The sequence below is a fragment of the Tachyglossus aculeatus genome, unplaced genomic scaffold, assembly GCF_015852505.1.
Source record: "Tachyglossus aculeatus isolate mTacAcu1 unplaced genomic scaffold, mTacAcu1.pri scaffold_121_arrow_ctg1, whole genome shotgun sequence".
In the NCBI taxonomy this organism is placed as follows: domain Eukaryota; kingdom Metazoa; phylum Chordata; class Mammalia; order Monotremata; family Tachyglossidae; genus Tachyglossus; species Tachyglossus aculeatus.
The window spans coordinates 126703-154062 of NW_024044850.1; the positions used below are offsets into that span (position 1 = coordinate 126703).

A 27360-nucleotide genomic window follows, 5' to 3' on the forward strand; every position below is an offset into this window, starting at 1 on the left:
TCAGAGAAGGCTCTGGCAGGGCCCAGACTCCAGGCCGGAGTGGCTGTCAGGAAGGGAATTTCCGGAGGGGGCTGGCTGGTCTGGACAAGAGCCCCGGGATGCCGGCGGAGGGGGATTGATGGAGGTGATAGTGGGGAAGGAGCGGGCAGGAAGCGGGAAGCCAGGATGCTTGCCTCTCCTCTCCCGCCCCCGGATCTGGATCCGGAGGGGCTGCGGGTTCCCCCGGCTGCAGGTCCTGCTCGTGAGACGCTAATGGAGGCAAATCCAAGAGCCATTCGGGGACACGGCTCAGCAGCTGGAGGGGCAGGGCATTGGGGTCCCCTCCACCGCTAATCTCCTCACTGTACCTCGCTCTCGCCTGTCCCGCCGTCGACCCCCGGCCCACGTCATCCCCCGGGCCTGGAATGCCCTCCCTCTGCCCCTCCGCCAAGCTAGCTCTCTTCCTCCCTTCAAGGTCCTGCTGAGAGCTCACCTCCTCCAGGAGGCCTTCCCAGACTGAGCCCCTTCCTTCCTCTCCCCCTCGTCCCCCTCTCCATCCCCCCATCTTACCTCCTTCCCTTCCCCACAGCACCTGTATATATGTATATATGGTTGTACATATTTATTACTCTATTTATTTATTTATTTATTTATTTATTTTACTTGTACTTTTCTATCCTATTTATTTTATTTTGTTGGTATGTTTGGTTCTGTTCTCTGTCTCCCCCTTTTAGACTGTGAGCCCACTGTTGGGTAGGGACTGTCTCTATGTGTTGCCAATTTGTACTTCCCAAGCGCTTAGTACAGTGCTCTGCACATAGTAAGCGCTCAATAAATACGATTGATTGATTGATTGATTGATTGATTGATTGATTGATTCTGGCCTCCCCCCTACTTTGAATCAGGCCGAGGTTCGGCCTGGGGCTCCTCATCGGGCCCCGCGGGGCATGGCGGAGAAGCAGCGTGGCTCAGTGGAAAGAGTCCGGACTTTGGAGTCAGAGATCATGGGTTCAAATCCCGGCTCCGCCAATTAATAATAATAATAATGGCATTTATTAAGCACTTACTATGTGCAAGGCACTGTTCGAAGCGCTGGGGGTATACAAGGTGATCAGGTGGTCCCACAGGCGGCTCACAGTCTTCATCCCCATTTTCCAGATGAGGCAATTGAGGCCCAGAGAAGTGAAGTGACTTGCCCAAAGTCACACAGCTGACAAATAGCAGAGCTAGGATTCGAACCCATGACCGCTGGCTCAAGTCCGTGTTCTTTCCACTGAGCCACGCTGTAATTGTCAGCTGTGTGACTTTGGGCAAGTCACTTCACTTCACTTCTCTGGGCCTCAATTGCCTCATCTGGAAAATGGGGATGAAGACTGTGAGCCCCCCGTGGGACAACCTGATCACCTTGTAACCTCCCCAGCGCTTAGAACAGTGCTTTGCACACAGTAAGCACTTAATAAATAGGCCTTCCCAGACTGAGCCCCCTCCTCCCTCTCCCCCTCCCCATCCCCCCCCCGCCTTTTCTCCTTCCCCTCCCCACAGCACCTGTATATATGTATATATGTTTGTACGTATTTATTACTCTATTTATTTTATTTGTACATATTTATTCTATTTATTTTATCTTGTAAATATGTTTTGTTTTGTTGTCCGTCTCCCACTTCTAGACTGTGAGCCCGCTGTTGGGTAGGGACCGTCTCTAGATGTTGCCAACCTGGACTTCCCAAGCGCTTAGTACAGTGCTCTGCACACAGTAGGCGCTCAATAAATATGATTGAATGAATGAATGAATGAATAAATCCCATTATTATTATTATTATTATTATTATTATTATTATTATGGTGGGAGTCCGGCTCCGGAGGCTCAGGGGAAGATCCCTGGCCAGCGGAACCCGGTGGGAGCCCCTCTTTCTGCCTCTACTATCTGGAGTCCCGGCGTGGGGAGGGTAAAGGCTACAACCGGGGGCCATCCTGTGCCAACCAGGCTGGGCGTAAAACACACAGACACTCCCTTCCTTCTGTTGTACTTCCCAAACGCTTAGTACAGGGCTTTGTACCCGATGAGAAGCAGCGTGGCTCAATGGAAAGAGCCCGGGCTTGGGAATCAGAGGTTATGGGTTCTAATCCCAGCTCCGCCACTTGTAAGCTGGGTGACTTTGGGCAAGTCACACAGCTTCTCTGTGCCTCAGTGACCTCATCTGTAAAATGGGGATTAAGACTGCGATCCCCATGTAGGACAACCTGATCACCTTGTATCCCCCCAGTGCTTAGAACAGTGCTTTGCACATAGTAAGCGCTTAACAAATACCATCATTATCGTCATCATCATCAATGGTGCTCCTCCTTCCTCTCCCCCTCCTCCCCCTCTCCATCCCCCCCACCTTACCTCCTTCCCTTCCCCACAGCACCTGTATATCTGTTTGTACGGATTTATTACTCTATTTATTTTACTTGCACATATTTATTCTATTTATTTTATTTTGTTAATATGTTTCGTTTTGTTCTCTGTCTCCCCCTTCTAGACTGTGAGCCCACTGTTGGGTAGGGACCGTCTCTATATGTTGCCAACTTGGACTTCCCAAGCGCTTAGTACAGTGCTCTGCACACAGTAAGCGCTCAATAAATACGATTGAATGAATGAATGAATGAATGAATGGTGCTCAATAAATACCATAGTAACTAACCTACCTAGTATGGTCTCACTTGCCTGCTGTGCAACCTTGGGCAGGTCACTTCCCTTCCCCATGCCTCACTTTCCCCAACTGTAAAATGGGGGTTCAATCCCTGTTCTCCCTCCCTTTTCGACCGTAAACCCCATGTGGGATGGGGGCTGTGTCGGCCGTAATTAGGTTGTATCTTTTTTTTATGGCGTTTGTTAAACTCGTATTTTGTGCCAGGCACTGTACTAAGCGTGGGGCAGATACAAGCTAATCCGATTGGTCAGAGGCCCTGCCTCACATGGGGCTCCCAGCCTTCATCCCCATTTTACAGATGAGGGAACTGAGGCCCAGAGCGGTGAAGTGACTTGTCCAAGGTCGCAGAGCAGACAAATTTCAGAGCCGGGATTAGAACTCAGGTCCTTCTGACTCCCGGCTATGTGCTCTATCCACTAGGCCATGCTGCTTCTCAGATGACTTGAGCATTAGGGTGTTTGGTCCATAGCAAGCGTGTCTCTATATGTTGCCAACCTGTACTTCCCAAGCGCTTAGTACAGTGCTCTGCACACAGTAAGCGCTCAATAAATACGATTGATTGATTGATTGATTAAATACCACCACTGTTATTTTTAAGTGCCAAGTGCTGTGCTAAGCACTAGGGCAGCTACAAGACATTAGGCTCCCAGTAATTTAGGATACCAGGGAAGGACACCCGGATAATCTCAGAGTCGCCTAATAGTTACAGACCGAACCCGGGAGTCAGAAGGACCTGGGTTCTAATCCTGGCTCCGCCACTCGTCTACTGTGTGGCTTTGGGCCAGTCAGTTCACTTCTCCGGGCCTCAGATCCCTCCTCTGTACAATGGGAAGGAAAACTGTGAGCGCCAGGTGGGACGGGGACCGTGTCATTCATTCAATCGTATTTATTGAGCGCTTACTGTGTGCAGAGCACTGTACTAAGCGCTTGGGAAGTCCAAGTTGGCAACATCTAGAGAAGGTCCCTACCCAACAGTGGGCTCACGGTCTAGAAGGGGGAGACAGACGACAAAACCAAACATATTAACAAAATAAAATAAATAGAATAGTAAATATGCACAAGTCAAATAAATAGAGTAATAAATCTGTCCAAACATATATACAGGTGCTGTGGGGAGGGGAAGGAGGTAGGGCGGGGGGGAATCAATCAATCAATCGTATTTATTGAGCGCTTGCTGTGTGCAGAGCACTGTACTAAGCGCTTGGGAAGTCCAAGTTGGCAACATATAGAGACGGTCCCTACCCAGTAGTGGGCTCACGGGCTAGAAGAGCTAGATGGGGGGGATGGGGAGGGGGAGCCGGATTAGCGGCATTTATCTCGGTGCTTAGAACAGTGCTTGGCATCTAATAATCCCTTAACAAATACCATCATCAGTGTGGCTCAGTGGAAAGAGCACAGGCTTTGGAGTCAGAGATCATGGGTTCGAGTCCCAGCTGTGTGACTTTGGGCAAGTGTCCCGAGGTGACCCTTGGGTACCGGCCATCTCAAGGTCAAAAGCTATCTCGTGACCACCTGAGCCAGCAGGCGGAACTCGGAAGTGAGGGTGGGATACCGCCCCCATGACCAAATCTGCTAGATTGACAGTCCAAGCTGGGAATACAGAAGGTGTCCCTCGCCCCCGTGCCAATCAAATTAGGTATGGAGGAGGCGGGGAGGGCAGAGATTGGATAGACTGTACCCGGAAGCTGGAATGGCCTAGGGGCACAGGCAATAAATACCTGTCGCCTCTGACCTTCCGGGTCAGAACACCAGGACATGCAGCAGCAGGAGCAGCAGCAGGAGCAGCCCACGTGTCTCTCCCTGCCCAGAAGGCCAGATGCCCGCTCTACAACCAGAACCAACACACTGAGGCAAGGGCCGCGGGATGGGTGAGTGTCTCGTGGGTGGGACCCAGGTATCCCGCTGCTGATGGGAATTATGAGTGGATTCCTCCCATGTAGGGAGAGCACATTGTGAGAGCTAGCCGCCCACCACGTGCGCGGGTAATGTAATGAATTCTTCCCATGTGGGAAAGTAAGTGGGTTCTTCCCGAGTGGGAAGTGCACATGGGTAAGAGTTAACCAACTCACCCACGCGCGATTAACGGATGATTGTGTTCCTCCCGTGTAGGGAAGCTCTAATATTGCTAATTGATTATATTCCTCCCGAAAGGGAAGCTCAATCCATTGCGCCTAAACAATTACATAAATTCAATGCACCTCGCGGAATAAATTTTATATAAAACTTAGGCTTTCCGTCCCCGGCCTCTCTCTCTCTCTCGCCTCGCCGATCACTGAACGAACCCGTCCCCGGACGACGGGTGACAGCAAGTCACTTCACTTCTCTGGGTCTCAGTTCCCTCATCTGTCAAATGAGGATTAAGACTGTGAGCCCCACGTGGGACAACCTGATCACCTTGTAACCTCCCCAGTGCTTAGAACAGCGTTTTGTACATAGTAAGCGCTTAATAAATGCCATTATTATTATCATCATCTCTCCGGCCGGCTGAGGGTCTCCCGACTCGACCACCAAGCCCCGGGCCGATCTGGGTGGGAGAACCAGGGCCCGAGGTGACATCTTCCGGAAGCACATTATCCCCGCTTCCGTCAGTAAAGGTACTCCCGGTAATGGGCACGGTTCATTTTGATGCTATTTTACAGTCATTTTCTCCCTGACATTGTCTCTCCTTGGGCCCAATTTCCAATAATCAATCGATAAGAACTCAGAAAGAACGGGCAGGGAGAGGTGGAGGTTTTCTCTGATTTGGGGCTGGAGGCTCGGAGGGGCCCAGTCTGGCTCGGTCCCAGCCGAGGGGTTGGCAGATTGATGATTAAGAGGGGAAAAGTTGGCGAAATCCCTGTCTTTCTCTCTCCCTCTCTCTCACACGCACGCACACACAACACACACACACACACACACACACACAACACACACACACACACACAGCTCGAGAGGGATTATGGAGGAGGAAGTTGGCAAAATCTCTCACACACACGCAAACCTCTAGAGTGATTATGGGGGGGAAAATTGGCAAAATCTCACACACACACAAACCTCCAGAGTGATTAAGGAGGGGGAAAATTGGAAAAATCTCTCTCTCACAATCAATCAATCAATCAATCGTATTTATTGAGCGCTTACTATGTGCAGAGCACTGTACTAAGCGCTTGGGAAGTACAAATTGGCATCACATAGAGACAGTCCCTACCCAACAGTGGGCTCACAGTCTAAAAGGGGGAGACAGAGAACAGAACCAAATATACCAACAAAATAAAATAAGTAGGATAGAAATGTACAAGTAAAATAAATAAATAAATAAATAAATAAATAAATAAATAGAGTAATAAATATGTACAACCATATATACATATATACAGGTGCTGTGGGGAAGGGAAGGAGGTAAGACGGGGGGATGGAGAGGGGGACGAGGGGGAGAGGAAAGAAGGGGCTCAGTCTGGGAAGGCCTCCTGGAGGAGGTGAGCTCTCAGCAGGGCCTTGAAGGGAGGAAGAGAGCTAGCTTGGCGGATGGGCAGAGGGAGGGCATTCCAGGCCCGGGGGATGACATGGGCCGGGGGTCGATGGCGGGACAGGCGAGAGCGAGGTACAGTGAGGAGATTAGTGGTGGAGGAGCGGAGGGTGCGGGCTGGGCAGTAGAAGGAGAGAAGGGAGGTGAGGTAGGAGGGGGCGAGGTGATGGACAGCCTTGAAGCCCAGGGTGAGGAGTTTCTGCCTGATGCGCAGATTGATCGGTAGCCATTGGAGGTTTTTGAGGAGGGGAGTAATATGTCCAGAGCGTTTCTGGACAAAGATAATCCGGGCAGCAGCATGAAGTATGGATTGAAGTGGAGAGAGACACGAGGATGGGAGATCAGAGAGAAGGCTAGTGCAGTAGTCCAGACGGGATAGGATGAGAGCTTGAATTAGCAGGGTAGCGGTTTGGATGGAGAGGAAAGGGCGGATCTTGGCAATGTTGCGGAGCTGAGACCGGCAGGTTTTGGTGACGGCTTGGATGTGAGGGGTGAATGAGAGAGCGGAGTCGAGGATGACACCAAGGTTGCGGGCTTGTGAGACGGGAAGGATGGTAGTGCCGTCAACAGAGATGGGAAAGTCAGGGAGAGGACAAGGTTTGGGAGGGAAGACAAGGAGCTCAGTCTTCGACATGTTGAGCTTTAGGTGGCGGGCGGACATCCAGATGGAGATGTCCTGAAGGCAGGAGGAGATGCGAGCCTGGAGGGAGGGGGAGAGAGCAGGGGCCGAGATGTAGATCTGGGTGTCATCAGCGTAGAGATGATAGTTGAAGCCGTGGGAGCGAATGAGGTCACCAAGGGAGTGGGTGTATATTGAGAACAGAAGGGGACCAAGCACTGAACCTTGGGGAACCCCCACAGTAAGAGGATGGGAGGGGGAGGAGGAGCCTGCAAAAGAGACTGAGAAAGAACGACCGGAGAGATAAGAGGAGAACCAGGAGAGGACGGAGTCTGTGAAGCCAAGGTCAGATAACGTGTTGAGGAGAAGGGGGTGGTCCACAGTGTCAAAGGCAGCTGAGAGGTCGAGGAGGATGAGGACAGAGTATGAGCCGTTGGATTTGGCAAGCAGGAGGTCATTGGTGACCTTTGAGAGGGCAGTTTCCGTGGAATGAAGGGGACGGAAGCCAGACTGGAGGGGGTCGAGGAGAGAGTTGTTGTCTCACACACACACAACACATACACAGCTCGAGAGGGATTATGGAGGAAGCTGGCAAAATCTCACATACACACAAACCTCTAGAGTGATTATGGAGGGGGAAAATTGGCAAAATCTCACACACACACAAACCTCCAGAGTGATTATGGAGGGGGAAAATTGGCAAAATCTCTCACACACACAAACCTCCAGAGTGATTATGGAGGGGGAAAATTGGCAAAATCTCACACACACACAAACCTCCAGAGTGATTATGGAGGGGGAAAATTGGCAAAATCTCACACACACACAAACCTCCAGAGTGATTATGGAGGGGGAAAATTGGCAAAATCTCACACACACACACAACACATACACAGTTCGAGAGGGATTATGGAGGAGGAAGCTGGCAAAATCTCACACATACACAAACCTCTAGAGTGATTATGGAGGGGGAAGATTGGCAAAATCTCACACACACAAACCTCCAGAGTGATTATGGAGGGGGAAAATTGGCAAAATCTCACACACACACAAACCTCCAGAGTGATTATGGAGGGGGAAAATTGGCAAAATCTCACACACACACACAACACATACACAGTTCGAGAGGGATTATGGAGGAGGAAGCTGGCAAAATCTCACACATACACAAACCTCTAGAGTGATTATGGAGGGGGAAGATTGGCAAAATCTCACACACACAAACCTCCAGAGTGATTATGGAGGGGGAAAATTGGCAAAATCTCTCACACACACAAACCTCTAGAGTGATTATGGAGGGGGAAAATTGGCAAAATCTGTCACCCACACACACACATAGCTCTAGAGCAATTATGGAGGGGGAAATGGATGAAATCTCTCACACACACACAGCTCTAGAGAGATTATGGAGGGGGGAAAATTAATGTAGTCACACACAAACACACACAGCTCTAGGGAGATTATGGAGGGGGAAAGTTGGTGAAATCACACATGCACAAACACACTGCTCTAGAGGGCTTATGTATGGGAAAAGTTGATGAAATCACACAAACACACACACAAGAGATAGGTCTCATAAATGAGAAACAGTGTGGTCTCGTGGAAAGAGCCTGGGCCTGAGAGGTGGGGGACCTGGGTTCTAATCCCAGCTCCGCCACTTGACTGCCGTGTGACCTCGAGTGCGTCACTTCACTTCCCTGAGCCTCCTCATCTGTAGGTGTGTGTCTGTCAGTGGTGTGTGTACGTTTGTGTAGGTCAATCAATCAATCGTATTTATTGAGCGCTTACTGTGTGCAGAGCACTGTATTAAGCGCTTGGGAAGTACAAGTTGGCAACATATAGGGACAGTCCCTACCCAGTGTCTGTGTGTGTCTGTGTGTGTGTCTGTGTGTGTGTATGGATTGGTAACTTAGTGAGTGTGCGTATGGGCCGGTGTCTGTGTGTGTGTATGGATTGGTAACTCAGTGAGTGTGCATATGGGCCGGTGTCTGTGTGTCGATGTCTGTGTGTGTGTGTGTGTGTGTGTGCGCTTGTGTGTATGGATCAGTGGCTCACTGAGTGTGTGAATGGGCTGGTGTCTGTGTGTGTGTTGATGTCTCTGTGTGTGTGTGTGTATGTGTGTGAGTGGCTCAGTGAGTGTGTGAATGGGCCGGTGTCTGTGTGTGTGTTGATGTCGTGTGTGTGTGTGTGTGTGTATGTGTGTGTGTGTATGGATCAGTGGCTCAGTGAGTGTGTGAATGGGCCGGTGTGTGTGTGTGTGTGTGTGTGTGTGTGTGTGTGTGTGTGTTGATGTCTGAGTGTGTGTGGGGGGGGGGTATGTGTGTGCGGATCAGTGGCTCAGTGAGTGTGTGAATGGGCCGGTGTCTCTGTGTGTGTTGATGTGTGTGTGTGTGTGTGTGTGTGTGTGTGTGCGCGCGTGAGTGTGTGGGTATGGGTGGGTGGCTCAGTGTCTGTGTGTGTGGATCAGTGACTGTCTGTGTGTGTGGATGCCTGTGCATGTGTGTCTATGTCTGTGTTTGTGTGTCTATGTCTCTGGGAGTTGGTGTCAGGCAAGCGGCTTAGTGGCTACAGCCCAGGCTTGGGCATCAGAAGGTCGTGGGTTCTAATCCAGGTTCTGCCACATGTCTGCTGTGTGACCGTAGCGCTCAGTGCAGTGCTCCACATTCACAAGTCCCGACTCCACCACTTATCCAGCTGTGTGACTTTGGGCAAGTCACTTCACTCCTCTGTGCCTCAGTGACCCCATCTGTAAAATGGGGGTGAAGGCTGTGAGCTCCACGTGGTACAACCTGATCACCCCGTATCTACCTCAGCGCTTAGAACAGTGCTTGGCACATAGTAAGCGCTTAGCAAATACCAATATCATCATCATCATCACCCCAGTGCTTCAAACAGTGCATGGCACATAGTAAGCGCTTAACCTATACTATCATCATCATCATTACCCCAGTGCTTAGAACAGTGCTTGGCACATAGTAGACGCTTAACAAATACCATCATTATTATCATTTCGTCTCCTCCTCCCCATCCCCCGGTCCTACCTCCTTCCCCTCCCCACATCACTTGTATATATATTTGTACAGATTTATTACTCTATTTTCCTTGTAAATATTTACTATTCTATTTATTTTGTTAATGATGTGCATAGAGTTCGAATGGTCATGGGTTCGAATTTCGACTCGGCCACTTGTCTGCTGTGTGACTTCGGGCAAGTCACTTCACTTCTCTGAGCCTCAGTTCCCTCATCTGGAAAATGGGGATTAAGACTGTGAGCCCCACATGGGACAACCTAATCGCCGTGTATCCCCCCAGTGCTTAGAACAGTGCTTTGCCCATAGTAAGTGCTTAACAATTACCACGTGGCTCAGTGGAAAGAGGCTGGGCTTTGGAGTCAGAGGTCATGGGTTCGAATCCCAGCTCCACCACTTGTCAGCTGTGTGACTTTGGGCAAGTCACTTCACTTCTAGACTGTGAGCCCACCGTTGGGTAGAGCCCGTCTCTATATGTTGCCAACTTGTACTTCCCAAGCGCTTAGTACAGTGCTCTGCACACAGTAAGCGCTCAATAAATACAATTGATCGGTTGATTGATTCTCTGAGCCTCAGTTACCTCATCTGTAAAATGGGGATTGTCTGTGCGCCCCACGTGGGACAACTTGATTACCTTGTATCTACCCCAGTGCTTAGATCAGTGCTTTGCATATAGTAAGTGCTTAACAAATACCATTATTATTATTATAGAGCTTTAATACTATTTGACACCTGTCTACATGTTTTGTTTTGTTGTCTGTCCCTCCCTTCTAGACCGTGAGCCCGTTGTCGGGGAGGGACCGTCTCTATATGTTGCCGACTTGTACTTCCCCGGCGCTTAGTACAGTGCTCTGCCCACAGTAAGCGCTCAATAAATGCGATGGAATGAATGGATGACTATCATTATTCCGTCAATCCCATTTATTGAGCGCTTTCTGGGTGCAAAGCTCTGTCCTAAGCGCTTGGGGGAGTACGATAGAACAATAAGCGCTCGATAAATACCATTGATTAATTGACTGATTGATGGATTAATTAACCCGCAAAATCTTGCATCCGGTTTCCTTGAGCACCTGTGGCCATTCGCTAGTATATATGCTTGTACATATTTATTACTCTATTTATTTATTTATTTTACTTGTACATATCTATTCTACTCATTTTATTTTGTTAGTATGTTTGGTTTTGTTCTCTGTCTCCCCCTTTTAGACTGTGAGCCCACTGTTGGGTAGGGACTGTCTCTGTGTGTTGCCGACTTGGACTTCCCAAGCGCTTAGTACAGTGCTCTGCACACAGTAAGCGCTCAATAAATACGATGGATCGCATTTATTCGCTTCCTTGCCCTGCCCCCTTGTGGCCGTCCGTGGAAGTGCGCGAGCCCGCTGGTCACAAAACGGGCTGAAAACGATGGTAATAATCATTATTAATAATAATGGCGGTATTTGTTATTCATAATAATGATGATAACGGTATTTGTTAAGAGCTCACTCTGTGCGGAGCACTGTACTAAGCGCTTGGAAGTACAAGTTGGTGACATCTAGGGACGGTCCCTACCCAACAACGGGCTAGAAGGGGGAGACGGACAACAATTGTTATTCATAATAATAATGATAATTCATTCACTCATTCATTCAATCGTATTTATGGAGCGCTTACTGTGTGCAGAGCACTGTACTAAGCGCTTAGGAAGTCCAAGTTGGCAACATATAGAGACGGTCCCTACCCAACAACGGGCTCACGGTCTAGAAGGGGGAGACAGACAACAAAACAAAACATGTGGACAGGTGTCAAAATCGTCAGAACAAACAGAATTAAATCTCTATGCACATCATTAACAAAATAAATAGAATAGTAAATGTGTACAAGTAAAATAGAGTAATAAATCTGTACGAATATATACACAAGGGTTACACAGTAGACTGTGTAGTCTGGCTTCCGTCCCCTACATTCCACAGAAACTGCCCTCTCAAAGGTCACCAATGACTTCCTGCTTGCCAAATCCAACGGCTCATACTCAGTCCTAATCCTCCTCGACCTCTCAGTTGCCTTCGACACTGTGGACCACCCCCTTCTCCTCAACACGCTATCCGACCTTGGCTTCACAGACTCCGTCCTCTCCTGGTTCTCCTCTTATCTCTCCGGTCGTTCATTCTCAGTCTCATTTGCAGGCTCCTCCTCCCCCTCCCATCCCCTTACTGTGGGGGCTCCCCAAGGTTCAGTGCTTGGTCCCCTTCTGTTCACCATCTACACTCACTCCCTTGGTGACCTCATTCGCTCCCACGGCTTCAACTATCATCTCTACGCTGATGACACCCAGATCTACATCTCTGCCCCTGCTCTCTCCCCCTCTCTCCAGGCTCGCATCTCCTCCTGCCTTCAGGACATCTCCATCTGGATGCCTGCCCGCCACCTAAAACTCAACATGTCCAAGACTGAACTCCTTGTCTTCCCTCCCAAACCCTGCCCTCTCCCTGACTTTCCATCTCTGTTGACAGCACTACCATCCTTCCCGTCTCACAAGCCCGCAACCTTGGTGTCATCCTCGACTCCGCTCTCTCATTCACCCCTCACATCCAAGCCGTCACCCAAGCCTGCCGGTCTCAGCTCCGCGACATCGCCAAGATCCGCCCTGTCCTCTCTATCCAAACCGCTACCCTGCTCGTTCAAGCTCTCATCCTATCCCTGTCTGGACTACTGCATCAGCCTTCTCTCTGATCTCCCATCCTCGTGTCTCTCCCCACTTCAGTCCATACTTCACGCCACTGCCCGGATCGTCTTTGTCCAGAAACGCCCTGGGCATGTTACTCCCCTCCTCAAAAATCTCCAGTGGTGACCAATCAATCTGCGCATCAGGCAGAAACTCCTCACCCTTGGCTTCAAGGCTCTCCATCACCTCGCCCCCTCCTACCTCACCTCCCTTCTCTCCTACAGCCCAGCCCGCACCCTCCGCTCCTCTGCCGCTAATCTCACCGTGCCTCGTTCTCGCCTGTCCCACCGTCGACCCCCGGCCCACATCATCCCCCTGGCCTGGAATGCCCTCCCTCCGCACATCCGCCAAGCTAGCTCTCTTCCTCCATTCAAGGCCCTACTGAGAGCTCACCTCCTCCAGGAGGCCTTCCCAGACTGAGCCCCCTCCTTCCTCTCCCCCTCATCCCCCTCTCCATCCCCCCAGCTTACCTCCTTCCCCCCAGCACCTGTATATATGTTTGTACATATTTATTACTCTATTTATTTATTAATTTATTTAACTTGTACATATCTATTCTATTTATTTTATTTTGTTAATATGTTTGGTTTTGTTCTCTGTCTCCCCCTTCTAGACTGTAAGCACACTGTTGGGTAGGGACTGTCACTATATGTTGCCAACTTGTACTTCCCAAGTGCTTAGTACAGTGCTCTGCACACAGTAGGCGCTCAATGAATACGATTGATTGATTGATTTCAGCAAGTCACTTCACTTCTCTGGGCCTCAGTTCCATCTGTTGTTGTGATCGGGTTTGTCTGATCTCCATTTTGTTTTCCCATTCCTTCCTCCCATCCCTTTGTACACCCTTCTTCACGGAAGAAGAATGCCCGCCAAAACTTCCCGCCACAAAACCTGCCTAACAAAAGGCCTCCCCCACCCTGACCTGCCTGACAAAAGCCATCCCCCACCCTGCTCAGGGCCGTTTATGACCCCAAGCGAAAATTAACCAATTGCAAGCCTCTGTTTCTGTAAACTTTCCACTGATTCGCAACTCCTGACCGTTAGCCTTGCGTTTTTGTGCCTTTATAAACTCCGGCCCTACCCCTGATCGGGGCTGCTTGATCTGGGTTCCTGGCCCCTTGCAGCCGCGCGCTAATAAAATCCACTTCTAAATTACTACCTGGGTCTCACTCGCTGATTCTCGGCACAACACTGTAAAATGGGGATGAAGACTGTGAGCCCTGCGGGGGGCAACCTGATCACCTTGTAACCCCCCATCGCTTAGAACGGTGCTTCATTCATTCATTCATTCCGTCGTATTTATGGAGCACTTACTGTGGGCAGAGCACTGTACTAAGCGCTTGGGAAGTTGGGAAGCAGCGTGGCTCAGCGGAAAGAGCCCGGGCTTTGAAGTCAGAGGTCATCGGTTCAAATCCCGGCTCTGCCACTTGTCAGCTGTGTGACTTTGGGCAAGTCACTTCACTTCTCTGGGCCTCAGTTACCTCCTCTGTAAAATGGGGATTAAGACGGTGAGCCCCACGTGGGACAACCTGGTCACCTTGTAAATTCCCCAGCGCTTAGAACAGTGCTTTGCACATAGGAAGCGCTTAATAAATGCCATTATTATTATTATTATTACAAGTTGGCCACGTAGTAAGCTTGGTACATAGTAAGCGCGGGCGCGCTCCGACTGCGCATGCGCCGCGCTTTCCCGGACGGGCCCCCCTTCCCCCCTCCGGCCCGGGCTCTGAATGCGCATGCGCAGCGCTCTCCAGGGCGGGGGCTCCCTTCTACCCCGGCCCGGGCTCCGACTAGGCATGCTCCGCCCCTCGCCTAGGCTCCGACTGCGCATTTGCCCCGCTCCCTCCTCCCGGGCTCCGCACGCGCTTGCGCAGAGCTCCCTCCCTTCTCTCCCCCTTCCCGGGCTTCGACTGCGCATGCGCTGCGCTCCCCCTCTCCCCCCTCCCCCTTCCCTCCCCCTCTCCCCTCTCCCCCCCTCCCTCCCTCCCCCTCCGTCCCCCTCCCTCCCCCCTCTCTCCCCCCTCCCTCCCCCCTCTCCCCCCTCCCCCTCCCTCCCCCCTCCCTCCCCCCTCTCCCCCCTTCCTCCCTCCCTCTCCCCCTCCCTCTCTCTCCCTCTCTCTCCCTCTCTCTCTATATAATGGCATTTGTTAAGCGCTTACGATGTGCAAAGCACTGTTCTAAGCGCTGGGGAGGATATTAAGTGATCAGGTTGTCCCACGGTGGGGGGGCTCACAGTCTTAATCCCCATATTCCAGATGAGGGAACTGAGGCCCAAAGAAGTGAAGTGATTTGCCCAAAGTCACACAGCTGACAATTGGCAGAGCTGGCATTTGAACCCATGACCTCTGACTCCATAGCCCCTGCTCTTTTCCACTGAGGTACAGTGGGTAGGTTGGCATTAATAATAATAATGGTATTTGTTAAGCACTTACTATGTGCCAAGCACTGTTCTAAGCGCTAGGGGGATGATCAGGCAAAAACTCCTCACTCTCGGCTTCAAGGCTGTCCATCACGTCACCCCCTCCTACCTCACCTCCCTTCTGTCCTTCTCCAGCCCAGCCCGTGCCCTCTGCCGCCACTCACCTCCTCACCAGGCCTCGTTCTGGCCCGTCCCGCCGTCGACCCCCGGCCCACGTCCTCCCCCTGGTCCGGAATGCCCTCTCCCCACATCCGCCAAGTTAGCTCTACTATTCCTCCCTTCAAAGCCCTACTGAGAGCTCACCTCCTCCAGGCCTTCCCAGACTGAGCCCCCTCTTTCCTCTCCCTCCCCACAGCACCTGTATATATGTTTGTACTGATTTATTACTCTATTTTACTTGTACATATTGACTATTCTATTTAGTTAATGTTTTGTCTTCTGTCTCCCCCTTCTAATAATAATAATTTTGGTATTTGTTAAGGGCTTACTATGTGCAAAGCACTGTTCTAAGCGCTGGGGAAGTTACAAGGTGATCAGGTTGTCCCATGGGGGGCTCACAGTCTTCATCCCCATTTTGGTTGTCACGTTCCCAGCCCACAACCAAGTTTACCAAGCTAACCCAGAGGCATGCCTTGCCCAAGGTCACGGCGGGCATATCAGGCCTGTGCTCCTTCCACTAGGCCACGCTGCCTCTTCCATTCATTCAATTGTATTTATGGAGCACTTTCTGCCCAAAGTCACACAGCTTACAAGTATGCACTTCCTCCCATGATTCTTTGGTCCCATTTATTTATTATTTATTGAATACCATTGAATAAACATCATTTATTCAATGGTATTTATTGGGCGCTTACTGTGTGCACAGCACTGCAGTAAGCGCTTGGTAAGTACAAGTTCCCATATAAAGATGGCCCCTGCTCAAAAATGGGCTTAGTCTAGGAGGGGGAAACAGACAAGTTTACTATTTTACATATTTACTGTTCTATTTTATCATTCTTTGGCCCTACATCATTCATTCAATCGTATTTATTGGGTGCGTACTTTGTGCACAGCACTGTAGTAAGCGCTCTGCACAGTAGACACGTGGCAGAGTTGGGATTTGAACCCATGACCTCTGACTCCAAAGTGTTCTTTCCACCAAGCCACGCTGCTTCTCATGTCTGCTGTGTGACTTTGGGCCAGTCACTTAACTTCTCTGTGCCTCAGTTACCTCATCTGTAAAGTGGGGATTAAGACTGTGAGCCCCCCGTGGGACAACCTGATCACCTTCAATCCCCCCAGTGCTTACTTAGAACAGTGCTTTGCACATAGTAAGCACTTAAATACCACCATTACCATTATTATTAACTGGCATCTACCACAGTGCTCGGCACATGGTGAGCACTTAAATGCCATCATTATTATTCACCTTGTAACCTCCCCAGTGCTTAAAGCAGTGCTTTGCACTTAGTAAGCACTTAACAAATACCATTATTATTATTATTATTATTAATTATTATTAATTGAAGCTATATACACATTCCACCCACTACCCCCAAACCGGCCGCAAACAGAAGACTCAAACCCAAACTCCAGAATGCGGCTATTTATTTCACGCCTTTTGGGATGGGACGGAAGAATCCAGAGTCGTCAAGGTGCAGCTCTGAAGCCTCCCGGGAAGCCTGCAGGATAAGAAGCCATGAGGGTCGTGTGATTGTGGCTCTCCCCGGCCGAAGCCCAGGCCCGGGTGGGGCGGGGGCGCTTGGGATTTGGGAGACCGGAGACGGGATTTAAATAAGGCTTTGAAGGAGGGGAGGGTGAAGGTCTGTCATTCATTCGTTCCATCGTATTTATTGAGCGCTTACTGTGTGCCGAGCACTGTACTATGCGCTTAGGAAGTACAAGTCAGCAACAAAAGACGATCCCTACCCACCGACGGGCTCACAGTCTAGAAGGGGGAGACAGACAAAACAAAACATGGAGACAGGTGTCCAAACCGTCAGAACAATTAGAATTAAAGCTATATTCATTAAGCGCTTACTGGGTGCAGAGCACTGTACTAAGCGCTTGGGAAGTACAAGCCACGCAGAGAAGCAGCGTGGCTCAATGTAAAGAGCCCGGGGACGGGTTCGAATCCCAGCTCCTCCACGTCTGCTGTGTAACTTAGGGCAAATCACTTCTCTGTGCTTCATATTACTAGTAATATAATGTATAGTAGTATAGTATAATATAAGATATAATATATTAGTATAATATAATAGTAATGTAATAGTAATAATATTACTATTATTCTCTGTGCCTCATCTGTAAAATGGGGATGAAGACTGAGCCCCATGTGGGACAACCTGATCACCTTGTAACCGCCCCAGCGCTTAGAACAGTGCTTTGCACATAATAAGCGGTTAATAAATACCATTATTATTATTATTATTAACTTCTCTGAGCCTCAGTTACCTCATCTGTAAAATGGGGGTGAAGACTGTGAGCCCCATGTGGGACAAACTGAGCACCTTGTATGCCCCCAGCGCTTAGAACAGTGCTTTGCTTATAGTAAGTGCTTAATAAATGCCATTATTATTATTATTAACTTCTCTGAGCCTCAGTTACCTCATCTGTAAAATGGGGGAAGACTGTGAGCCCCATGTGGGACACCCTGAGCACCTTGTATCCCCCCCCCAGCGCTTAGAACAGTGCTTTGTGGCATAGTAACTGCTTAACAAATGCCATCATCATTATTATTACAAGTTGGCAACATCTAGAGACGGTCCCTACCCAACAGCGGGCTCTCAGTCTAGAATGGGGAGGACAGACAAGAAAACTAAACATATTAACCACATTAAAATAAATAGAATATGTAAAAGTAAAGCTTTGGGGACTGTATCGTTCGTTCATTCATTCATTCATTCAATCGTATTTATTGAGCGCTTATTGTGTGCAGAGCACTGTACTAAGCGCTTGAGAAGTACAAGTTAGCAACATATAGAGACGGTCCCTACCCAACAGCGGACTCACAGTCTGGAAGGGGGAGACAGACAACAAAACAAAACATATAAACCAAATAAAATAGAATAAATATGTACAGGTAAAATAAAGAGTAATAAATATGTACAAAAATATATATACATATCTACAGGTATCTACCTATCCTAGCCTACCTACCCCCTACAGCACCTAGCATGTAGTAAATGCCCCTCAAAATCATCATCATCATCAGATGATGATGATGATGGCATGTCGTATTTATTGAGCGCTTACTGTGTGTAGAGCACTGTACTAAACGCTTGGGAATAGGATAGTATATAGTATATTACACTACAGTATAGTATAGTGAAGCAGTGTGGTTCAGTGGCAAGAGCCCGGGCGTTCGAGTCAGGCGTCAGGGGTTCGATTCCCCCTCCACCGGTTGTCACCTGTGTGATCTTGGGCAAGTCACTTCACTTCTCTGGGCCTCAGTTACCTCCTCTGTAAAATGGGGATTAAGACCGTGAGCCCCACGTGGGACAACCTGATCACCTTGTAAATTCCCCAGCGCTTAGTACAGCGCTTTGCACACAGTAAGCGCTTAATAAATGCCATTATTATTATTACAAGTTGGCCACATAGTAAACTTCGTGTATAGCGGGCGCGCTCCGACTGCGCATGCGCCGCGCTCTCCCGAGCGGGCCCCATTCCCCCCCCCCCCCGGCCCGGGCTCTGACTGCGCATGCGCCGCGCTCTCCCGGGCGGTCCCCCTTTCCTCCCGCCCGGGCTCGGACTGCGCATGCGCTACGTTCTCGAGGACGGGGGTCGCTTCTCCCCCGGCCCGGGGTCCGACTGCGCATGCGCCACACTCTCCAGGACGGGCCTCCCTCCTCCCCCCGTGGCGCACTCCGACTGCGCATGCTCCGACCTCTCCAGGGCAGGGCCCCCACCTCCCCTCGCCGAGGCTCCGACTACGCATGCGCCCCGGTCCTCCCCCGCTCCGGGTTCCGCGCGCGCATGCGCGGAGCTCCCTCCCCTTCACCCCCACTCGGGCTTAGAATGCACATGCGCCGCGCTTTCTAGGGCTGAAGATAGAGCTTTGGCGACTGTATCGTTCATTCGTTCAATCGCATTTATTTATTGAGCGCTTACAGTATGTAGAGAACTTTACTAAGCGCTTGGGAATAGGATACTATATAGTACAGTGCCAGCGCTTAGTGCTTTGCACATAGTAAGCGCTTAATAAATGCCATCATTATTATTATTATTACAGTATAGAGAAGCAGTGCGGTTCAGTGGCTAGAGCCCGAGCTTTGGAGTCAGACGTCAGGGGTTCGAATCCCGCTCCACCGCTTGTCACCTGTGTGACCTTGGGTAAGTCACTTCACTTCTCTGGCCCTCAGTTACCTCTTCTGTAAAATGGGGATTAAGACCGTGAGCCCCGCGGGGGCAACCTGATCACCCTGTAACCCCCCAGCTCTTAGAACAGTGCTTTGCACATAGTAAGCGCTTAATAAATGCCATTATTATTATTATTATTATTACAAGTTGGCAACATAGTAAGCTTTGTGCATAGTAAGCGTGGGCGCGCTCCGACTGCGCATGCGCCGCGCTCTCCCCGGCCGGGCCCACCTTTCCCCTCCGGCCCGGGCTCTGACTGCGCATGTGCAGCGCTCTCCAGGGCGGGGTCTCCCTTCTCTCCCGGCTCGGGCTCCGGCCGCGCATGCGCCGCGCTCTGCAGGACGGGCCTCTCTCCCCCCCCGTGGCGCACTGCGACTGCGCATGCTCCGACCCCTCCGCGGCGGGGCCCCCTCCTCGCCTAGGCTCCGACTGCGCATGCGCCATGCTCCCTCCCTTCTCCCCCCCCCCCTTTCCCGGGCTTCGACTGCGCATGCGCTGCGCCCTCTATGGCTGAAGATATAGCTTTGGGGACTGACTGTATCGTTCATTCATTCATTCGATTGTATTTATTGGGAGAATTAGTGGACAAGTTCCCTGCCCTTAATGAATTTACAGTGTAGAGTTAGCTCTGAGATACAGAAGTATGTATCAGTAAATGTGGATTAGAACAGACCTAAGGTTCCTAGGCTCAGCTCTTTGTGACTACCGTCTGACCCCTTTCTAAAGTATTATTGAATTATTATTCTTGTTATTAATATCATAATTGTATTAATATTCTAATCTCCACTGTAAATCTGAATTGGGTAATATTCCTATCTGGCAGCCTTGCCCAGTGTTTGGTCAATTCTGTGAGAGTGGAGAGCATTCAATAAATACCATTGACGGTTACTTTCGCATCCTATTCATGTGAAGCTGAGTAGAAAAGCTAAAGAGTTGTTTTTGGGATGTGGACAAAAAAGCAAGTCATGACTAAAGAAATTACATTGTGTTTTCAGAATGATCTAGACTAAAATCAAAGTGGAACTTTTTTGAGCTATGACCAGGATACATCATTGTCGGGTCATTAGCACAATTTAAACTGAAAAATACCAGGACCCCAGTTACAAACACTCAGAAAGAGCCAAGGCACTTAACAAAACTAATCAACAAGACTCAAGCCACTTAAAAATAAGCAAACAGAAAACCGCATTGAATCCATTCTGTTCTGCCCAAACCATGAACCTTATTCGTGGAGAGCTCATACTGACGTCAGCAGGAATTTTGCCTGAGTAAGAATCTCAGTCTCTGGCCCATTGTCTTTCAGCCTGTCTCCAAGTTACCTTTCCTCCAGAACTCAGGACAGGTTTAGCTTGCCCTCAAAGTTAGGTAACACATTTGACTTCAAATGAGAAGATAGAGAATTCCCAGGCAATATTTCTGTCAGTTCTCCAGTGTCTCCTTGATAGGTACCGTAATGAAGCAGATATGCTTGGAATCATAGATGGCTTATTTTTTTCTTTTGATGACTGCTAAAGATGAATACAAAATTGCAAATGAACCCAGAAGAACCTCGGTTCTACTCCCAGTTCTGCCACTTATCTTCTGTTTGACCTTGGGCTAGTTACTTAACTTCTCTGGGTCTCAGTTACCTCATCTGTAAAATGGGGATTAAGACTGTGAGTCCCATGTGGGACATGGACTGTGTCCAAAGTGATTACCTGGTATCTAATCCAGTGCTTAATACAGTGCCTGACACATAGTAAATGCACAACAAATGCCACTAAAATAAAGTGAGTAGAGTATGACATCTCTGCATTATCAGTTATGAGATGCCGTAAGATGCTTGAAGACATACTTGCATTAAATACATCTGCAAATTCCAATCTCTTAAATCACAATAAACCTAATTTGGTCCATTTATGCATGAGATTAAGTAATCCTTTCTCAAAGGAATTTTCAGTCAAAGGAAACTGTAGTTAACTAAACTGTTTTCAATTTTATTGTTATTTGAACCCAGACTAATTCAATTTAACATAATAAAATTTGTTATTCTTTTAACATATAAACTATGTAAATAAATTTCATTTTAAATCGAGCTACATTGTCAATGATAATAGACAGTGGAGAAAATGTCATCAAAAACATGATTTAGGACAATTTTAAGAAATGAAAGCATATGTCTTTGAAATGTTCTTATTATTCAAGTGGAAAAGTTACCTGTTCAAGATTAACCAGATCTGTCAAGCCAACATAAGGCTCTGTAAAAATGTTAAGATCTCAACGTTTTCTGTCTTTGCAATATAAGCTTTTTAGTAAGAAAGCTTACTCTTGAGAACTAAACAGCCTTTAATCAAAGTGCTGAGAAGTTTTTGAACATAGTTTTAAAACTAGAACTACCCTAGGAAGATAAAATGCATGAATCACATTTAATTCATTTTATCTCCTTGGAATACCTTAAAATAGCTTAAGGAAAGTGGAATTCATTACTAAGCATGGGCCTTTCATTTTACCACCTCTTAATGTAATAATAATAATAATAATAATAATAATAATGGCATTTGTTAAGCACTTACTGTGTGTAAAGCACTGTTCTAAGCACTGGGGAGGATACAAGGTGATCGATCGTTGTCCCACAGGGGTCTTACAGTCTTAATCCCCCATTTTCCAGATGAGGTAACTGAGGCACAGAGAAGTCAAGTGACTTGCCCAAGGTCACACAGCTGACAATTGGTGGAGCCGGGAAAGGAAGAGTTCCAGGTGGCAGTGTGCTTGGGTTATCGTCACCTTTAGCTTGGCCATCTGAGGAGAGAAAGGGGTTGACAATGTTAGATATTTTCACTGGCATTCTATTATGCCTTCAGTTGGAAATGAGCAGCCACTGGCTTACTTAGTAAGCCAGAAAATCCAGATCTTATATGACTAAAAAAATAATTTGTTCATGTTTAATACAATTGATAAATCACCTTGTGTTGCTGCTTTCTGCCTTCCGCTTCATATGAAATTGGTTTTGTATTGCACTTTTATTTCCAAATCACTCTCATTTTTGCCTTCACAATAATCCTGTGAGGTAGATAGGTAAGCAGCTGTTATTATCCACATTTTGCAGATGAAAAAACTGGGGTACAAAGATGCTAAATGTCTTAGGTACAGTCATGCAGCAGATCAGTGACAGAGCTCTCAGACTTGAATCTGAGGTGCTCCAGGTTTGTCCAGCACTCTTCTGCTGTATGCTGCCTCCCTTCGCTTCTTGTCGGCAGCTGGGGCTTTCCAAAATCTGAAAGATATATGGTACTGCCGTAACCACTTTTGCCATTTCTATAAATGTTTTGTTTCTCCCTTTCCTCAGTATTCTCCCTCTTGTTGTTCTTCAGTGTTTGAAATCTTGATTTAGCTCCTCATACCCTGTCCTGTTCCCCCAGATTTTACTCCCCCTCTACTTCTGCAGTTCCCGCTCTTCCCGTCTGTTATTTTTTCTATTATTTTTTATTATCTGTTAATTTTTCCATGTCTCAGTCAGTATTAGAATGGTTGAAGCAATGGAGGAATCAAAAGAAAAGGGAACTACAAATAATCTACCAATAGTAGAGAAGCAGTTTTGCCTAGTGGATAGAGCACAGGACTGGGAGTCAGGAGGACCTGAGTTCTAATTCCAGCTCCTCCACTTATCTGCTGTGTGACTTTGGGCAAGTCACTTATCTTCCCTGTGTTTCAGTTCCCTCATTTATCTAATGGGGATTAAGACTTTGAGCCCCATGTGGATTATGAACTGTGTCCAACCTGAGTAGATTGTATCTACCCCAGCTTTTAGAACAGGGCTTGGCACATAGAAAGCACTTAAGAAATACCATTAAAAAAGTAAAGTAAGCATAAAAAAAATTACATATACTAAAATACATTTCTTTGTACCTATTCAAATATAAATTTGCTATAGGAAAATGATGCTTTTGTTTCATTTCAGTGATGGTGTTTCATCTTGTTTAATCCTTGTATAATGTCTTCTTGTCCAATAATGTTTTTTTCTAGTCCTAGTAAAACCGTTCAGTAACCATCAGCACTTTACATGCTATGGGGAACAGTGTCTGCCTGACATGATTATCGTGTATCTGCCCCAGCATTTAGTACAGTGTTTGACACATAGGAAGAGCTCAACAAATGCCACCATTATTATTATTGTTAATAGTCAGCTGGCTGTCACTACCTGGGAAAGTGTTTGCCCTGAGAGTTCATCGGGATTCTAAGATTCATTGCCATGAGGAGACTGCCTGCAGCAGAATTGAATAGTGGTAGTAGAAGTAGGAGGAAGACTGCTGAGGAAACAGCATGGCCTAGTGGATAAAGTATGGGCCTGGGAGTCAGATGGATGAGGGTCCTAATCCTGCTCTGCCACTTGTTGGCTTTGTGACCTTGAGGAAGTCACTTAACTTCTCTGTGCCTCAGTTCCCTCATCCATAAAATGGGGATTGTCCTATGTGGCATAGAGACTGTGTTCAACCTGACTGGCTTGTATCTGCCCCAGAGCTTAGTACAATGCCTGGCACAAAATAAGAATTTAACAAATACCGTTAAAAGAAAACCTAGTTCATTCTATCTCTTCTGCATAGTCATATTTGAAGATGCAACATGTTTAGAGAAGCAGTGTGGCCTAGTGGAAGGAGAATGGGCCTGGGAGGCAGAGGACCTGGGTTCTAATCCCATCTCTGCCAATCGCCTGCTGTGTGATCTTGGGTAAGTCACTTAACTTCTCTGCCTCAGTTCCCTCATCTACAAAATAGGGATTCAATACCTATTCTCCCTCCTACTCAGACTCTGAGTCCCATGTGGGACCTGATGATCTTGTAGCTACCCCAGCACTTAGTACAGTGCTTGGCACATAGTAAGCACTTAACAAATGCCATTATCATTATTGTTATTAACAAGAAGTCTGGAAGACAATATCAACATAGCATTCTGCTGTCCTTGGAATCTCTTCATTCATTCATTAAATCATATTTATTGAGCACTTCCTGTGTGCAAAGCACTGTACTGAGCACTTGCGAAAGTACAACATAACAGACACATTCCTGTCCACAACAAGTACACAGTCTAGAGGGGAAGCCAGACATTAATATAAATAAATAAATAGATAAATGAATAAATAAAAAATGCATCTCTTCCTATTTATCAAGCTAAGAGTACTAGAGAAAAGTCCTCATTTCAACCACATAAGAACTCCTGTATGCTAATGACTAAACCCTAGTCAGGCACATAAAAACAAGTATTTGGATTATGAACCACTTTTCAGAATTAGTAACTGCTATGGACTGTGAGCCCACTGTTGGGTAGGGACTGTCTCTATATGTTGCCGACTTGTACTTCCCAAGCGCTTAGTACAGTGCTCTGCACACAGTAAGCGCTCAATAAATACGATTGATTGATTGACTGTGAATTAGCCTGAAGAAGAGCCCTACAAATAAGTAAGAATCTCCATTGCAGGCACAGAGTTGAATACTATTAATTTAGTTGTTGTCTCCTCTGCATTGCATGTTCTTAAGGTAGTTCTTTGTTGGACTGATTGCTTTGTTGCACACAGGATCTCCTCTTTGTTTTCAAGCTGGCCTTTTGCATCCTGATCTTTGTGAATCCTCTACAGTCCTCCATAAATACTGTTGATTATGATGATGCCTGCCAGTTTGTTCCATCTGCTGCAATGGTCTCCCAGCCTCCCTCTGCTTGTTCACATAGTGGTTTTTTTGTTCTTTTTTAAAAATGGTATTAAGTGCTTACTATGTATCAGGCACTATACTAAGCACTATGGTAGATACACGCTAATGAGGTTGGACACAGTCCAAGTACCACATGGGGCTCACAGTCTTAATCCACATTTTACAGATGAGGTAACTGAGGCACAGAGAAATAACTTGCCCAAGGTCACAAAGCAGACAAGTGGTGGAACCGGAATTAGAACCTGGTCCTTCTAACTCCTGTGCCTGTGCTCTACCCACTGGGTAATGCTGCTTCTCTTGAGGTTGTGCTAGCCTGAATTTTTGAATCATTTGTTTTGCTCTCACTGCTTATGTAGTCCCCTCTTTTAGTAGGCTGAATGAGCCTTCTGAAGTATCTTCTATAGTAGATAGATTCCCATCAATGTGTGCCCCACATCATACTTCCTGTTTCATTTACAGACTTCTTCTGCAGGAAGGTGGGTGAGCGGGCATCAGCAAACCCTAATCGTCCAAACAATGCTCTTCTCTTGGGGAGAAGTCCATGCCTGAATTTACCCCTTCAGTCTTTGGGCTTCTCATTTCAGGGGCTACCCCAGAGGCCCCCTGGCCACATGCAGAGTCCTTGGGGTGTCTAGCCGGCCTTCCCCACAGGGACTCATGGGCAAAAGAACTTGAGGGGATCAGGGTGGGGGTGGGACACTGGGTGGTCACTCTGTGCCCTCAGGGAGAGGCAGGGCTATTTGGTGGTCATACTGTACTCTGTGCCCACAGTGGTGTGGCCATGTGGTGGGCACACTGACCATGCTCTGTGCCTGCAGGCAGAGTGGTGGCCATGCGGTGGGCATGCTGACTGTACTCTGTGCCCGCAGTCAGAGCAGTGGCCATGTGGTGGGGACACTGACCATGCTCTGTGCCCGCAGGCAGAGCGGTGGCCCTGCAGTGGTCAAGCTGAGCTTGTTGTGTGCCCACAGGTAGAATCGGGGACGGTGGAGCTGAGCCTCAGCCACGTGGCGGACACGCTGATCGGGAGCTGTGCGACCGGAGGCGTTTCTAATGGCGAAAGTCCATCGTGGCCCAACTCCTCCGGGATCCAAGTGAGTGGCTGGCCTGCGAAGCCATCTCTGGGCACTTCAGGGGGCCCCAGAAAGCAGGCCCTTCTGCTCCGATGTGGGTACTTTAAAGTGCTTTAAAGCCAATGGTAAGGAGTTTCTGTTTGATGCAGAGGTGGATGGGTAACCACTGGAAGTTTTTGTAGAAAACCGATCCAGGTAGCAGAATGAAGTATGGACTGTAGCGGGGAGAGACAGACGGCTGGGAGGTCAGCAAGGAGGCTGACGCAGAAACCCAAGTGGGATAGGATAAGTGTCAAAATGACACGAGCCACAGCACCATAAACTCTGGCATCATCGTTCACTGTAGTGTGGTCAGTAGGTGCCATGAAGCTCAGCAGCTTACTAAGGACATGATACCGGAGTTTTCTTCCTTTGCTGGCTTTCCTATCCACTTTCCTGTGAATTTTACTCCGTAACTTCTGAATAGCTGGCCATTGCCCGCCCATGGCCAACTGATCATTCGGATCCAAGGAACTGGTCTTCCGTTCTATAAGTTCTCTCAGAATCTGGTGGTAAAAGTCATCATCACCAAAGATCTCTTCATCCAGGTCCTTCAAGTGAGCGTTGGCTGGAGCCTGCGGCAAAATCTCCTGCTGTCCTGGCACGCTGTCGGGGATAGGCTGGAGTTCTGGCTCGGCCTTGCCAAGAACACGGTACAAAGAGCACTTAGTCTGCTTCCGCCAAAGTTATCTCTCTTTGTCCATCGGAATATGTTCTATCTGAGTCAGGATTGGGCGCTCAAAGGCTCCAAAACCCTTTCCCGGCTTGCCAGAAGCCAATTTGGTTTTGTCGTGCCATTTTTGCAGCGTCCGGTTATGATAGGATGTGAAATCAGCAAAGTGTTTTGCCATGAAGTCAGGGTAGTCACTCATCTCTAGCTTGCTTCCGCTTAGGTGGCCCTTTTCTCTGCAGCTGCTGCTGCTGCTGCTGTCCCTCCTCAGCAAGCAATTCCTCCTCCTCTTCACTGGAAATTTCCTCCTCACTCTCTGCTTTGGGTTTTTTCCCACCTACCAGGTGCCTCGTGTCTGGATGCTGGTAAAGCAGTTCATCCTGAAGATCCACCAGAGACCTCAATAATGCTTTAAGTGCCTTGTGACTGTTTTTCAGGATGCTGGCAAACTCTGATTCTCCCTTGTCCTTGAATATGGGGAACGTTTCTGGCTGTGGAAGCTGGTTGGTGGTGAGCCGGGCCTTCTGCAGTTTGATTCTTTCTTCCAAAAGCAGGTCCCATGATGCTATTTGGTTCTTCACAGCTCTTCCTTTCTCCATTTCCTCTGT

At 48.2% G+C, this 27360-nt stretch overlaps 1 pseudogene; it reads right to left on the reverse strand.

The window, feature by feature from the left end:
- Positions 1–27360, reverse strand: LOC119922708 (annotated as a pseudogene).